This window comes from Oncorhynchus mykiss, chromosome 2, assembly GCF_057628025.1.
Source record: "Oncorhynchus mykiss isolate SJ-2025 chromosome 2, ASM5762802v1, whole genome shotgun sequence".
NCBI lineage: Eukaryota > Metazoa > Chordata > Actinopteri > Salmoniformes > Salmonidae > Oncorhynchus > Oncorhynchus mykiss.
In genome coordinates, this window is record NC_143023.1 from 78,388,270 (window position 1) to 78,404,672 (window position 16,403).

The 16,403-nt window shown below is 43.7% G+C and overlaps 1 protein-coding gene across 6 annotated transcripts in view; it reads left to right on the plus strand.

The window, feature by feature from the left end:
- The window catches only part of LOC110496993 (ras association domain-containing protein 7), a 63,743-nt gene that overhangs the window by 24,123 nt on the left and 23,217 nt on the right, over positions 1–16,403 (plus strand). For 3 of the 6 annotated variants that reach the window (XM_036956251.2, XM_090208663.1, XM_090208674.1), the window contains exon 2: positions 5,665–5,833. The exons of the other annotated variants lie outside the window; for them this stretch is intronic. The gene's annotated coding sequence lies outside the window, so the exon portion shown is untranslated. The remainder of the gene's footprint in view (positions 1–5,664; positions 5,834–16,403) is intronic. 6 annotated transcript variants of the gene reach the window in all.

Here is a 16,403-nt window from a genome sequence, read left to right on the forward strand (position 1 = left end):
ACAGCAGAGGAAGAGATATAGGCTATCACGTTTGCTTCTCTCTTTCGTATTGTTGAACTGGTATGGACTGTTTTCATGCACAGACAAGACTGTTGTAGTAGTACAGATGAAATGAGGTGAGATTATGATGATTTCCAAATGAGATCATATAGATAGACCTACAGTGGGGCAAAAAAGTATTTAGTCAGCCACCAATTGTGCAAGTTCTCCCACTTAAAAAGATGAGAGAGGCCTGTAATTTACATCATAGGTACACTTCAACTATGACAGACAAAATGAGAAAAATAAATCCAGAAAATCACATTGTAGGATTTTTAATTAATTTATTTGCAAATTATTGTGGAAAATAAGTATTTGGTCACCTACAAACAAGCAAGATATCTGGCTCTCACAGACCTGTAACTTCTTCTTTAAGAGGCTCCTCTGTCCTCCACTCATTACCTGTATTAATGCACCTGTTTGAACTTGTTATCAGTATAAAAGACACCTGTCCACAACCTCAAACAGTCACACTCCAAACTCCACTATGGCCAAGACCAAAGAGCTGTCAAAGGACACCAGAAACAAAATTGTAGACCTGCACCAGGCTGGGAAGACTGAATCTGCAATAGGTAACCAGCTTGATTTGAGGAAATCAACTGTGGGAGCAATTATTAGGAAATGGAAGACATACAAGACCACTGATAATCTCCCTCGATCTGGGGCTCCACGCAGATCTCACCCCGTGGGGTCAAAATCATCACAAGAACAGTGAGCAAAAATCCCAGAACCACACGGGGGGACCTAGTGAATGACCTGCAGAGAGCTGGGACCAAAGTAACAAAGCCTACCATCAGTAACACACTACGCCGCCAGGGACTCAAATCCTGCAGTGCCAGACGTGTCCCCCTGCTTAAGCCAGTACATGTCCAGGCCCGTCTGAAGTTTGCTAGAGAGCATTTGGATGATCCAGAAGAAGATTGGGAGAATGTCATAAGGTCAGATGAGACCAAAATATAACTTTTTGGTAAAAACTCAATATGTCGTGTTTGGAGGACAAAGAATGCTGAGTTGCATCCAAAGAACACCATACCTACTGTGAAGCATGGGGGTGGAAACATCATGCTTTGGGGCTGTTTTTCTGCAAAGGGACCAGGATGACTGATCCGTGTAAAGGAAAGAATGAATGGGGCCATGTATCGTGAGATTTTGAGTGAAAACCCCCTTCCATCAGCAAGGGCATTGAAGATGAAACGTGGCTGGGTCTTTCAGCATGACAATGATCCAAAACACACCGCCCGGGCAACGAAGGAGTAGCTTCGTAAGAAGCACTTCAAGGTCCTGGAGTGGCCTAGCCAGTCTCTAGATCTCAACCCCATAGAAAATCTTTGGAGGGAGTTGAAAGTCCGTGTTGCCCAGCAACAGCCCCAAAACATCACTGCTCTAGAGGAGATCTGCATGGAGGAATGAGCCAAAATACCAGCAACAGTGTGTGTGAACCTTGTGGAGACTTACAGAAAACGTTTGACCTCTGTCATTGCCAACAAAGGGTATATAACAAAGTATTGAGATAAACTTTTGTTATTGACCAAATTTTTTTCCACCATAATTTGCAAATAAATTAATTAAAAATCCTACAATGTGATTTTCTGGATTCTTTTTTCTAATTTCGTCTGTCATAGTTGAAGTGTACCTATGATGAAAATAACAGGCCTCTCTCATCTTTTTAAGTGGGAGAACTTGCACAATTGGTGGCTGACTAAATACTTTTTTGCCCCACTGTATATTATTCCTTGACTGTGACAAGTATCATGGAAAAAAACAAAGGCTTTGTTTCTAACTTCTGCGGGGTGTGCTATATTTAAGAGTAAACCATACAATGACCTAAGCCATCCAGACTTTCTCTATCTTCATGATACACAGAGCATAGCTACAATGCAGGAGCAATAGTTCGACACTGACCATAATGACATGGCTATGTTATACATAGCTCTGCTAGGAACAAACAAAGTATTACTACTGCCTTGGTCTGGCTTACCCTGACCACAGCCTATGCCAACAAAAGTTCAGAACTCAGTGTGTTGTTGCAAACATGAGAGCAGTGCAGGCTGGGACATATTCAATTAGACAAGCAATGATGCAAAATGTTTAGAAACTTATTGGACTGTAGTCCCTTCTTCGTTTCAAAGTGTTTTCTCCTATTGGATCCTGTTGAAAACAACGCTGTATTTTGCCTTCTGTATGTTTTAACTGTGTCTGTCTCTGTCTCTGTCTGTCTGTCTCTGTCTGTCTCTGTCTGTCTGGTCTGTCTGGTCTGGTCTGGTCTGGTCTGGTCCGTCTTGTCCGTCTGGTCCTGTCTGTCTGTCCGTCCGTCCGTCGGACAGAGGTTAAAGCATACAGAAGGCAAAATGCAGCGTTGTGTTATACAGGATCCAATAGGAGAAAACCCTTTGAAACGAAGAAGGGACTCCGTCCGTCCGTCCTTTCCCCACCTGTTGAAGGAGGTTTTCTGGGAAACAGTAGAACAAGAGACGGAGGTCTCATCTCTGAAGAGGGGGAGGGAAGACGGTTGAGCCTTAGACTTAATGCTATTCAAGCATGATGCAGAACAGCCAACAAGACAGAACCTATCGGCTGCATGAGTCCCCCTGAGCCCACCTCCCTCCACAGGACCTATTGAAGAAGTGGCAGGAAAGAGAGGTCTATTTATCTTCCTCCTTCCTCAGATACTGACATCTTCCTGCCTTTTCTGCACTGATCTACTGTTGGCTTATTGCTCTCTTGACAGATTTATGTGTGTCCTTAGTAAAGGTATTAAGTTATTATGGGCTCTGATTGAGGCCAGTGAAAGGGTGATCCGGGTTGTGGGTTTGGGAATGCTCTCAGTCTTTAGTGTCCTGGGACTGAACATTTAGCAGGAGGAAACGGGGCTGTATTGGATTTGACTGCTAAGATGATGACGCTTTTTAGACCTCATCTGTTCTTTCTTTGCTTTCTTTCTTTTTGCTCGATGCAAACTGGAGCGGGGGTTGAATGTGTTATAGAAAAGTAAGGTTTGGGGGGGTGATGGAGGGAGGTGAACCGGAATCAGGGTTTACAGGAGACAGTGAATATGGCGATTCTCCTTTAATCCCAGAAAGCAGCCATTCAACTTGCCATTGACCAGCTTTTCAAGATTAATAATGCCAAAATACATTTGATACTTATCAAATAATGTTTTTGTTGAGCAACTATTGTCATTACTGACGTCATGGCTGATACGTACTTCCAAAATAGAAAATTACATGCAACTGAAAAAAATCCTTGTCTGGAAAGAATCTTAGTATTGTTTTTGACCAAGTGTGTCAAATCCACCTCTTTTGCTCCTGCAATATTAGTCATGGATTTGAAATACACACAAATAAATAAAGCCTATCTAGAAATATACAATCACTGTAAAATTGTACCCTATATTGTCTACTTAATCTACTTACATGAAATATTATTGCATTCTGTGTAGCATTTGTGAAACAACAGATTGATATGACATTCATACACTATTGTAGGTAGTAAAATCAATGACCTTTCCAGCCAACCTGTGCTTGGCAGTAATTCCAATTTCATTGGAGGTGCAGAAGAGGTGGATTTGGTGAAAAAAAACCAGATTCTTTCCAGACAATAAACGTTTTTGGTTGCATGTAACTTTTTATTTCTATTTAATTTTTTTGGAAGTACGCAATGACCGTAACGACAGTAATGATAGTTGCTCAGTGAAACTGTTTTCTTTGGTAAGTACAGAACGTATTTTGACATTAAGCTGGTGAAAGGCAAGTTGAATGGCTGCTTTCTGGGCTTGAAGGAGAATTGCCATATGTCTCCTGTAAACCCATATTCTGGTTCAGGAGGGAGGCACCCTCAGGAATGCCTGGAAGGGGACCGTGAAATCTCAAAGCCTTCAGATTAATCTAACTCACCCTGCCCTCAGCTCTCATTGGCTCTGTTTGACTTTTGGGATTTACCAGCTAAGTAGTTCCTAATCGTAGGGAAAAAGACTGACTTCTCGATATTGCCCTTTTAAAACTTTACTTCCCTCTGGCACCTTCTGCTTTTCTCACCCAGGCCACTAGCAACCAAACCTCCAGGGTTCTCTCCCTTCACTGTAGTTCCAGTCAGAAGTGTGTGTGTGTGTGTGTGTGTGTGTGTGTGAGTATTACTGGATCTGTTGTGGATATGACCTCTTAAATGTGTCAAAAGCTTGTGTCAGTGGACAGAAGTGTCAGATGTGAGCAAACTCTCTGATGGGTTCCATAGTTCAGGCTGCAGTAAAAAGCTAGGCCTAGCCTGGTTTATATGGTTTCATTAAGGTTGGGGGACATATATGGGTTATTGCAAGACAAAATAGCTCCATTATTTAACATTTTAGTCTCAATGAGTCTGTGTTTTGTGAATGTGTTTAGTTAAAGACTGTTATGAATCATGTCAGTTCAGTCTTGGTAAATTAGACTAATGCTCAGGTTGTATGTTGATTTTTAGTGTGTTCACCCTAAAGGCCATAGGATGTCCTGCCGTGACAATACCAACACAGCATCTATTTAGCCTGGCACGGCTCCAAATCCAACCTTAGTGGCTTAGCAGGAACCACACACACACATCTGATTGTTTTGAGGGGTTTCCCTGTTTCTTTGTGAAACAGACTAGGCTAGCCTGCTCTACTGGGATCCTCCTGAGTATCAGTGACCAGCCCTGGGGTTTTGGGTTGGAGAGGCAGAGGGAATCATGTAGTATGGGAGTGTAAGAGAGATGGAAGGAGAGAGAGAGTGAGTGAAAAAGGGATGAAGAGAGAGAGAGAGGTGTTGATGGAAAACAGGCCTCAGCTCCTGCTGTGGGGCTCCCACACACAACCATTGGTAATGCTAGGCTCTCGTGTGTGTGTGTGTGTGTGTGTGTGTGTGTGTGTGTGTGTGTGTGTGTGTGTGTGTGTGTGTGTGTGTGTGTGTGTGTGTGAGAGAGATTCTGTGCTTATTCCAGGAACAGAAATGGCAAAGTTTGAATTTGGGGCTGAGTGTGCATTAGTCAATGTGCACGAATGTGATCAGTGTGTGTTCTGTGTCTGTCCTATTTCCCTGCAGTGACAAGATTGCTGATTTAACCATTGTGTGTGTCAGAGGAGGCTGGTATGAGGAAGGGCACATTGTAATGGCTGGAATGAAATCAATGGTATGGTACCAAACATATGGAAATAACGTGTTTGACTCCTTTCCATTAATTCCAGCCATTACAATGAGCCCGTCCTCCTATAGCTCCTCCCACCAGCCTCTGGTGTTTCTCTGTAGCTGGTGTGGATAGAGACCGTTGATTCCAGAAAATGACACTGAGTGTGTTACTGAGAATGAACGAGGTAGGTGGAGAGCTGGGGAGAGAATACTCTTCTACTCCCAGTACCTGGAGAGGGGGAGGGGGATGCCCTGTCAGCAGCGTGTGTCAGGGCGGGGTGAAAGGAGAGCGACTGGGAGGGTGTGTTTCTGTATGTCAGAAAGGGAAGGGTGAAGAGGGAGGGGTAGAGAGAGGGAGAGTTCAGCAATCACTCAGATCTTCCTGAAGCAGCCATTGAACGAGTGACGGAGAGAAACAGGGGTAGAAAAAAGAGAGAAAGGAAGAATGAGAGAAACAGATGAGTAGCAACGGAACGATCTGTTTAATCCCCAGCCACCTTGTCTGACTCGGACCCCCGCTGGACTTTACACACTCACTCCCTCTTGCGCTGGGACTACACTTCCTGATCCCTCTCTCCAGAGCCCGGAGGAGCGAGTGGAATCTACCCGAGAGAAGGAGAGCGAGAGAGAGAGCGCTGTTAAAGAAGACATTTCCACACCTGGTGAGTGTGGCATATGTTGTTCTGGGAAAAAAAGTTTGTGTGTGTTTTTCTCTGAGTGAGTGTGGGTTTGTGTGTGTTTTTCTCTGAGTGAGTGTGGGTTTGTGTGAGGGACTTTATATGAGTGTGTGTTTGTGTTCAATGTCCCTGACCAGGCTACTGTGTCTTTAAATGTATCTTTTGCTGCTAGGCCCCCTCTGTGGCACAACTCAAACCTGTTAGGGGGAAACTGTCTGCCTGACCTGTGTGTGTTTCTGCATGAATGTATGCGTGACAAGGCATGATAAGGCCATGGGTATCTAAGGCCATGGGTATCTAAGGCCATGGGTATCTCTTCCACAGCCTGCACGTCACCCAGCTCTTTTTACTTTGGCAGATTAAAGATTAATTTATGGAGGGCACGCGCAGAGTTCACTCACTGCCTATACAAAGCTTATTTAACTGTTAGCGTGCTACACATTCTAAAATATTAACTTATTATCCTAACCTGTGTGTGTGTGTGTGTGTGTGTGTTTTTAGAGTCTGTAGCTGTTGTTCAACCATGTGCAGCCATAGGGAGCCAGAGATTTTATTGTCTGGCTTACTCTGAGAGTAAATAGCCATACTTCATGTGTCGTGTGTGTGTACATGTTAGTGTGTGAGATAGTTGCGGAGGGGGGGGTGTAAATGTATTTAAACTCGAGCACATTTTCAACCAACTGTCTCCTCAGTCAGTAGATTCTTTTTGTTTTTGACATTTAGAGAAAGTTTTTTGACAATTGAAAATAGTCTGCGGTGCGTTTCCAGCAGGATGTAATGACGTCAGACCCCCAAAAAGAAACCATGGTGTCTAAATGAAAATGAAGTGATAGAAGTGTTTCCATTAACCATTTAGACAAACTGTGTATTAATAAATTGTGAACAGCCAGTATGCCCTCCCTCCTATAGGTTTCATGTCTCAGGTAGCCTGCCAAAACCAGTATGGATAGAATGCAAGAATCTACTCTTATAAATAAGAGCGCGCACACACACACACACACACAGTGGATTATACATACAGTATGGTTAATTTCCCATTACATTGGGCTGGGTGGAGCGTACTCTGAGGGATGGTTGTGTTCACTGCGATGTTATATTTAATGGCCTTTTTACTGCTTCACTTCACCTGGAAAAGCATGGCCCCTTTTCTCCTCCTCTGTTATGAAGTGTGTGTGTCTAGCTGTAAATTCATGTAATGTAGTCTTGCTGAGCGCAAGTTAGTTCATTCTAACTGATGATGTGGGTGTGTAAAGTGACTGTCCTCATGCTGTGAAGTGGCTCTGCCTGTCATTGGTTACCTACTGCGGGTGGTCTCAAAGCAACAGTGTGTGAATGTTTTCATGAGGGAAAGTATTACTTGTTTCTTGTCTAGGTGTGTTTGATAGAGTGAAGGTGTGTGTAATGTGATGGACAGACAAACAGTGTGTGATCTATCAGGAAGGAGAGTGCACTGCGTGATTTAAAGATTGATCCAGTGCTGCTCTCCTCACTTGCACTCTTCTACCTCTCTCTCACAGACAGACACACTCAGACACCTGTATATTTCATTATTCCAAACTCACTCACTCACTCACTCACTCACTCACACTCTCTCTCACATATGTTCACCCAGGCCCTAACTGGGTGGCAGGAACCAATAGCTTCCGGTCTGTTTGTTTCTGGAGGAAAATGTTTGATACCAATTGCTGCATGTTTGCCTTCGGTCAACCAGTTAGAGAGAAGTTCTAATGGAAAGTCCCTGGCAGTTTGGCTGTGGTCATTTAGTCCGGCAGTGAAAGATAACCTTCTGGGCCCTCTGGTCTGACCTCTGATCTAGAGGTTTTCAAACTCCCTCACTGTCAGACATCCTGATAACCCACACACAATGAAGTCTACCTGGCTGATGGTGATTTGTGCTTTCCACTGTACTGTCAGCTTCACTCCTGGCCCTGTCTGTTTCTTACTGCTTCACCTCTTTCATCCCGACCTGTGTGTGTGTGTGTGTGTGTGTGTGTGTTCTGTCAAACCTACTTGGCCTCAGACTTCTAGGTTGAGCTATATGATCCTGACCTGTTAGAGTTGACAGTGTTGCCAAGCCTCCGGACACCTGTGGACGTGGAGATGAGGGGCAATGCGTGTGTGTGGTGCGTGTAATGAGATTTATCTTGACGCAGCCTGTCTTGTGACCGTGGCAATGCAAATATCCCACAATCCCCTGGGAGAGTCATGTGATGCCATACGTAGACATGGCAATGGGGTGTTGTGTTTGAGGAGCCATGTTGACTCTCAGCATCTTACAAAACCGTAAATAAGGCTGGTCTCTCTGCCAGGGGAGGGCCTGAATACACACACGTACATATACACACACACACACAGGGGCCTGAGAGAGGGGCTTTTGGCACCAAGCAGAAGGCAAGCTGTGACGGTTTCTAAATCTATGACTAAGGGAGTAGAGGCAGGTGTTCTTGACAGCGACTTGCCTCCAATCAGAGTTGGAAGACGTTGCCTTAAACTGAGATCTATTATCTGTAAACATCATAGAAGTACGTCAAAGTTGCCTCCAAGAACAGGTAATAGAAGCGAAAAGCTCAAATCTAACTTCAGCCCTCTCAAGATTGACCATTAGGAGGGATCCTAGGTCAAAACGGACTGAAAGATCAGCACCTAGGGACATTTTCTCATCCTATAGTAGTACATGGTAACCTCCAGGGCAGCCTCCGTCCACTGATACACACAGACATAGTCAGACTGGTTGGCATTACTCAGGTTAGGGACTGTGTACTTTCAACACAGTCTCAGCACACTCTGGTGTTTCACTTTCACAGCTCAGGATCTTTCATGGGTGAAGAAGACTTGTTGTCACATTGAACGGTGTTCTATTTGGTTCTTAGAGCTGTATGTAAACCCCTATGCTCACCACAATGTGATGACAAAGATCTCCCTGTCATGGAGATTAATGGATAAGGCCCTGTTCTCAGTGTCTTGACTCATCCCTTTGTTTAGTTAGGGCGCTTGTTTTTCATTGGCCTTTTCCCACTGACATATGTTCTCTTGACTTGCTCAGTAGACTCTCCATGCTGCTCTGTGGACTGTTGACTGGTTGTACCACCATAAACACACTGTTAGGAGAGTTTCTCTTTGAAATATTGAAATGTGTCTGAGCTGTGTGTGTGTGTGGTAAAGAACATCCTGAATGGATACCAGCCACTAGAGGTCTTCACGGATCCACCTGTACCCGAATTCCCGATCTGGGACCCAGAATTCGAAATAATGTCAAGGATGTGGGTTGGATCTGATGTGATTGTCACAGGTCTCGTGTATGTGTAATTTTAACTGACTTGTCCGGAAGGGCCCTTGCATTTCCGAATGAGACTGCTGCAGTAGAGAGCGAGAGAGAAATCTTATAATTTATGCAGCTGCTCTTGCTTTTCACGAGAGTGGAGCGTTGATGTTGGCCAATCCTAAATCATCAAAGCTTCAATATGGTACCGTCATAGAGCCTCGCTCCATGTGTGGAATTAAAATGGCGGAATTAAAAGTTAAAGGAGAAGGATCGGCTACAATGATCAAGAGCCAACAGGTAGGCTGCTACTTAATGTTCTGAATGGAGTTGTTGTTATTTGTAACTGTAGGATGAGAAGGCGCACGCACTGAAGCCTCCGTTAACCCAGTTAGTCAGCCTAGTTAGTTAGTTTAATAAATCCTCTCAGGGATCGGCGTCCCACTAGCGGGACAACTTCTGATGAAACTGGAGGGTGCGCAATTCAAATAAATAATCATAACAATTATGGACATTAAACATTTAGGTACATACAAGTGTCTTATACCGGCTGAAATCTTAAATTCTTGTTAATCTAACTGCACTATCCGATTTACAGTAGCTATTATAGAGAAAACATGCCATGCGATTGTTTGAGGACGGCGCCCCACATCAAAATATTTTTCCATCGGCACAGGTTTCATACATTCACATACTTTTTGAAAATCTTTCTCTGATTTGTCATCCAAAGGGTCCCAGCTATATCATGTACTGTCGTTTTGTTAGATAAAATCCTTCTTTATATCCCAAAAAGTATGTTTAGTTGGCGCCATCGATTTGAGTAATCCACTCGTTCAACATGCAGAGAAAGGAATCTGAAAATCTACTCCTAAACTTTGTTTCAACAAGTCAAAATATGTTTCTATTTATTCCTCAGATAATATAATATTTCTTACAGAAAGAAGTATGTTCAATAGGAAACCGATTTTAGCATGTGTGTCTTGTCTTCATGGCGCGGGAAAACAACATGAAATTCCAAGACTGTCCCTGTACTAAAACTGTTATTTCTTATTCATTTTGTCACAAGCCTGAAACCTTGAACATAGACTGCTGATGGTAGCCATAGGAATTGCATCCTGGGAGCTAGAATTGAGTATGCCCTTATACTTGCCATTGGAAGAGCATGGTCTTTCAAAAAATACAATTCTGGTTGGTTTTTCTTTGTATTTTCTCCTACCATATCTATTGTGTTATATTCTCCTCCATCATTATTTTAACACTTCTACAAAGTTAAGTGTTTTCTTTCCAATGGTACCAATTATATGCATATCCTGGCTTCAGGGCCTGAGTAACAGGCAGTTTACTTTGGGAACATCATTCAGGTGGAAATTGAGAAAAAAGGGGCCTAGCCCTAAGAAGTTGACTAGCTTCTGGTCCCGGTTTGATGCAGGGCAAGACAGGTACTACATAGTTTATTTATCATCAAATATGATTATCTATGGCAGCAATTCGCCTACTATAGCAAGAATTGGGTTGGTTGGTTGCTGTCTCTTATCTCTCCCTCCCTGCTCCCCATGTCACTTGCTCACAGCACTGCCCATCCCCCACCTGCTAGAGTGGCACCTCTCTCCCTCCTCTCGCGCTTTATCAGCTCCGGTTAATAAAATAGCTTTAAAAAAAATTCTGCTGCTTTCGTCACTCTAATCGGACCGAATCTGGATCCGACCAGGTTTATACGGAATGGGTCTAGTTGGCCTCGGTTCCTTTCGGAAATGTTTTTATTTATGCATATCAGGTCGGGGTGGGAAAACCCCATGTCCATTTCGGAACGGGTCCAATTTTTTTTTAACTCTTGAAGACCTCAACCAGGCACACACATAGCAGAGCTACCCCCTCCCCCTGTAGTTCCAGGGGGTTGAGATATCTTCCCTGGGAGAAATCAATCTCAACAGACTGGCTAGTGTCAACTATGGACCCCTGTGTGTGTGTGTGTGTGTGTGTGTGTGGTAAGTGGGGCGAAAGGGAGGTTTCTAGGGCTGGACAGAGCGAGGCAGATATATAACCCTGCTCCAGTAAGATATCTGGGATATTTACCCTTCCACTCATCCTCCACTATCCTTCCATCATTTCACCCCTCCACTTAGAGAGCAAAAATCGTTACTCGTCCCCCAGTTTAATGAGAGACTGAGTTGAGGCTGGCACCTCCCCATGAGTGGCCTTAGTCCTATAGATCCCCACTGCATGACCCACACCAACCACACTCAAGTCAATACTACCTTCATAGCTTCCATAAATATCCACATACTCTGCTCCCCTCACACCATACACCTTCTGCACCTAACCCCACACCTTACTCCCCCTCAACTTTACCTCTGTCCTTCAGTCATCTCACTGAGTGCTTTCACAACAAACATTCCTCAGGGTGTATGAATGCCCACTGTCCTGTTTAAAGTACACATCTCAGATGAACACACACACACTCTCTCACACTTCTGCCCTTATCCCACTCTCCCAGGGATAGTCACTCTCTCCCTAGGTCAATATTAGGTGTGTGATAGGAGGTTAGCATACCTCTGACCTTAGCCATGGAGCCACATGTTAATCTACAACACCTGTTTGTTACCTAAGCAGTGTATTAGATTGACACATGTTTCACTAGTGTTCAGGAGAATAAATATAGTAGAAGGAGAAGAAATGGAGCTGTAGGAAACTAAGACGTTATAGTGTAATGGGATAACATTGGCTGTGGGTTGACACAGTATCCTATGCATGGCCCCAAGTTATAACAAAAATGTCCCTAGTGTTAGGGTGAAGGAATGGAACTAGATGAGTTCAGTTTAATTGAAACCAGTGTTGAAGGGACTGAGTTTGTTGTTGTTAACTATCCATTGCATGGCCCCAGCTAAGTTGAGAGACTTGGGATGTAGCCTAACTGGGTGGAATGCAGCACAGATCTCATCTGTTAAAACATTCATCCAGCCCGCAAGTCCTTGTTTTGCATTTGGAGTCATATATTTTGACGTCTGTCCCAGCCTTGTTAAAGTATGCACACCTACACTAGTCTGGACTGGATCCTAAAGACTCCCACTGTTGTTTGGTTTTAGGCTATAGACAGTGGTGTAGTGAAGGGTAAATGCAACTAAATGCAGTTTAACCACCATTTGTTTTTGCACGACAGTGAGCGTTATCTTCTTCACCGTGACAGGTGATCAGTTTACCCAGCTATTTGTTTACCACAACAACATTGGCTATAGACAACTCTCAACGTAGTATTTGGGGTTTAACATATAACACTTGGAATGGGTCTCATTTGGAACATTTTGGAGCATACTGCTGGAACATTAAATCCCCAAAAGGAAAACAAAAAAGCAGCCTGAAGTGGCCCTACTGTAGCTTTTTGACTGGTAAGAAGCTTCAGGAAGGTGGTCACGTGTGTTTGTGAGGCAGAGGTCTTGGGTTCGAGCCTCGGTGTGAGCCGAATCAGGAGGAAGCGGTACTCCCTAAGCAAGCAGCGGGACGCCCTTTACATTAGCAGACATGGAAAGAGCCTTAAATGATTATTGAGACCAGCCCAGTGCTACTGGAGGCCGACATGCACACACACAGATGAGACTAGAACAGGGCCTACGAATATAACTGTCCTCAGTGCAATTTAAGGGTACCAACTTAGTCAGTCTTGTAATTGCACTCTCTGTTCTTTAATTAAGTCAATGAGTACGTTTACATGCACACAATAATGCGATTATAGTCCGACTAATTTGTTAGATTTTTTTTAAATGACAAGCTTTGAAAGAAGAACGATTTCCCTAATAATACTGTTTAAAACATTCTACCACAGCAAACATATTATTTGGAAGGCTATTTGTTTCGGAGTTAGGACATAAACTCAGCAAAAAAAGAAACGTCCCTTTTTCAGGACCCTGTCTTTCAAAGATAATTCGTAAAAAATTCAAATAACTTCACAGATCTTCATTGTAAAGTGTTTAAACATTGTTTCACACATGCTTGTTCACGGACAGCTGATCGTCCTCGCAGTGGCAGACCACGTGTAACAACACCTGCACAGGATCGGTACATCCGAACATCACACCAGCGGGACAGGTACACGATGGCAACAACAGCTGCCTGAGTTACACCAGGAATGCACAATTCCTCCGTCAGTGCTCAGACTGTTCGAAATAGGCTAATAGAGGCTGGACTGAGGGCTTGTAGGCCTGTTGTAAGGCAGGTCCTCAACAGACATCACCGGCAACAACGTCAGCTATGGGCACAAACCCACCGCCGCTGGACCAGACAGGACTGGCAAAAAGTGCTCTTCACTGACGAGTCGTGGTTTTGTCTCACCGGGGGTGATGGTCGGATTCGCATTTATCGTTGAAGGAATGAGCGTTACACCGAGACCTGTACTCTGGAGCGGGATCGATTTGGAGGTGGAGGGTCCGTCATGGTCTGGGGCGGTGTGTCACAGCATCATCGGACTGAGCTTGTTGTCATTACAGGCAATCTCAACGCTGTGCGTTACAGGGAAGACATCCTCCTCCCTCATGTCGTACACTTCCTGAGCATGTCTGGGACCTGTTGAATCGGAGGGTGAAGGCTCGGGCCATTCCCCCCCAGAAATGTCTGGGAACTTGCAGGTGCCTTGGTGGAAGAGTGGGGTAACATCTCACAGCAAGAACTGGCAAATCTGGTGTAGTCCATGAGGAGGAGATGCACTGCCGTACTTACTGCAGCTGGTGGCCACACCAGATACTGACTGTTACTTTTGATTTTGAACCTCCCTTTGTTCAGGGACACATTATTCAAGTTCTATTAGTCACATGTCTGTGGAACCTGTTCAGTTTATGTCTCAGTTGTTGAATCTTATGTTCATACAAATATTTACACATGTTAAGTTTGCTGAAAATGAAGGCCGTTGACAGTCAGAAGACGTTTCTTTTTTTTCTGAGTTTATAATGTTGGGATGTAAACTACTAAGACGCATACATTCAGTTGTTTAAAACTCACTTCACTCGCATAAGGTATGTGTGTATATATATATATATATATATTAAACTGGTCCTAATTTTTAAAAAAATTGCCCAGAAAACCAGGTGTTCTAATTAGCGTAGGTTTACTTCGATGTTTACATTATACGGATTTAAGATGAGCAGAGTTGGGTGTTTACATGATTATTGCATATTCTGCCTACTGCCATAATCAGTTTAACATCAAATTATTACTGTGCATGTAAACATACTCAATGACCCAAACCTCAAACCCACGGCTCCGTGGGGTCACGGTTCGGGTTCGGCACAGCGGGAAACAGTTACTGTAGTTTATTTTAGTTAAGAAAATACAAAGTGTTTGTATCCCTGATTCGATATATGATCATGAGTCATAATGCCTGAGGAGAGCCCAATCAGGAATACTATCAGGAATATCACTTTGTATTTTCTCAAATGAAAACACACGATTACTCATCAACAACAACACTAAAGTAAAGTGCAATACACATTTGACAGTGAAATCAATATGTAAACATAGCTCAGACATTGTATAAGCCTTTGCTATAATGTTTTCTTACAAAGAGAAAAATATGCTCACTTGTGTGACTACTCAAACAGGGCGTGTCTGTAGCACGGTACTTTTCGTCTCCCACCCTGGGGTAATGTGATGGGCTGTCACTACGTAGCTGTCTGTAGCCCTGGAGGTCCATCCATCTGTAGTCAACGCAACACATGGTGCATTGGCCAATTCATTGACATTTTCAGATTTAGCTTGCTAGTGTAGAGTGGGTACTACCTGTTTGCTGAAATGGGTGCGAGAGTGCAACGTTCGTAACCTGGCGCGAGCACTTTTATGAGGTGCTGAGTCTGACACCCCCTATTCTCAACCACCAAGAATCGGTGCATATCCGCGGCTATAAACATACCTATCGCTCTTGTAATTTTTTGGGCCCGGTCAGATTCGGCAGCGAAAGGCTGCTTGTATGTAGAGGGGAGACCACGTTTGTATTGTTTTTATCCAGTGGTAGGAATACTGGGTTGTGTCAACATGTTTGAGGTGTTGGCAGCTGCATAGACTATTCTCGTTTAGCAGTGGCTACATCGTACTGTTAACTCTGTTTCCATCACCGTTGTAATCTACTTTTTTACAACATTTTCCCCAACTGGAGAATTAAACGACAATGGAGAATTCTCCTGTTTTATTGACCATCACTCGCCATTGTACAGAACTAGTGCCCAGCTGCGCCTCGCAAAAGGACAGTTTGAAATGCGCCAATTAAGATTCAAAATTTAATTACAACGTGCGCATAGGCTCTAGTTGTTTTAACGGAATAGCCTGAAATGTAATTTTTCTGCTCCGATTCACTCAAAAGGCATACAACGCAGCGTAGGCATAACCTACAGGCCTAGTGTGTTTATGTTTATTCGGTACACCCCTAATTGTGTGTGCGTTCTGCATTTGTGTGCACTCTGTGTGCGTGATCTGCCAGGCCTGCAGTAGTGCTGAGTCAGGTAGAGAGTGTATAATTACACATAGAGGTGCCCATCAGCAGTCTGTGTCTGTAGCCTAGGGAAAAGGAATATCTAGTCAGTTGCACATCTGAATGCCTTGAACCGAAAAGTGTCTTAGGCATTTAACACAACCCCTCTGAATCAGAGAAGTGCTGCATGGATTGAAGTCCACATCATCGGAGCCAGTCGGGGTTAACTGCCTTAAGGGCAGAATGGCAGATATTTTCCAATTTGACAACTCTAGGATTTGAACCAATGACCTTTCGGTTACTGGCCCAACGCTCTTAACCGATTAGCAATACAGCCTCCTGTTCTCTGTAGAGCTCAGTAGTCACACCAGTCACTCCTCTCCATCTCTCAAGGTGCTGAGTAATGATGACAAGGCTAAGTCCTCTTCTCTTCTCTGTTCTAAAACCTCATCACCTTCAGGCAGCCAGGCCAGTCATGTATTTCTCTTAGTAAAAAGGCTGTATAGGGCTGAGCCACAATGAGTAACCTTCTATTGTCCCCAACAACTTTGGCAGCAGTATAGTTTACATGAGTAAATAAAGTGTTTATCCAGTTGAAGCAGTTGTGGTAGTGTCTGAGGTAGGGCTTAGGAACTAGATCTATGAGTAAGCCTTTATTGTTGTCTTTATTAGTCCTAAAGCTGTGCCTGCTACATCGTTCAGCACTCTCCAAACTTTAATTTTTGCTGACGCGTGCGTGTCAAACACCCACCTAAAATAGACTTTTACCGCCCTACCAAGTAAACAGAAGCAAAATTAATCAGAGCACTGGGAACACTAATCTAGTGAACAGAGAGTATAGTCAGTTA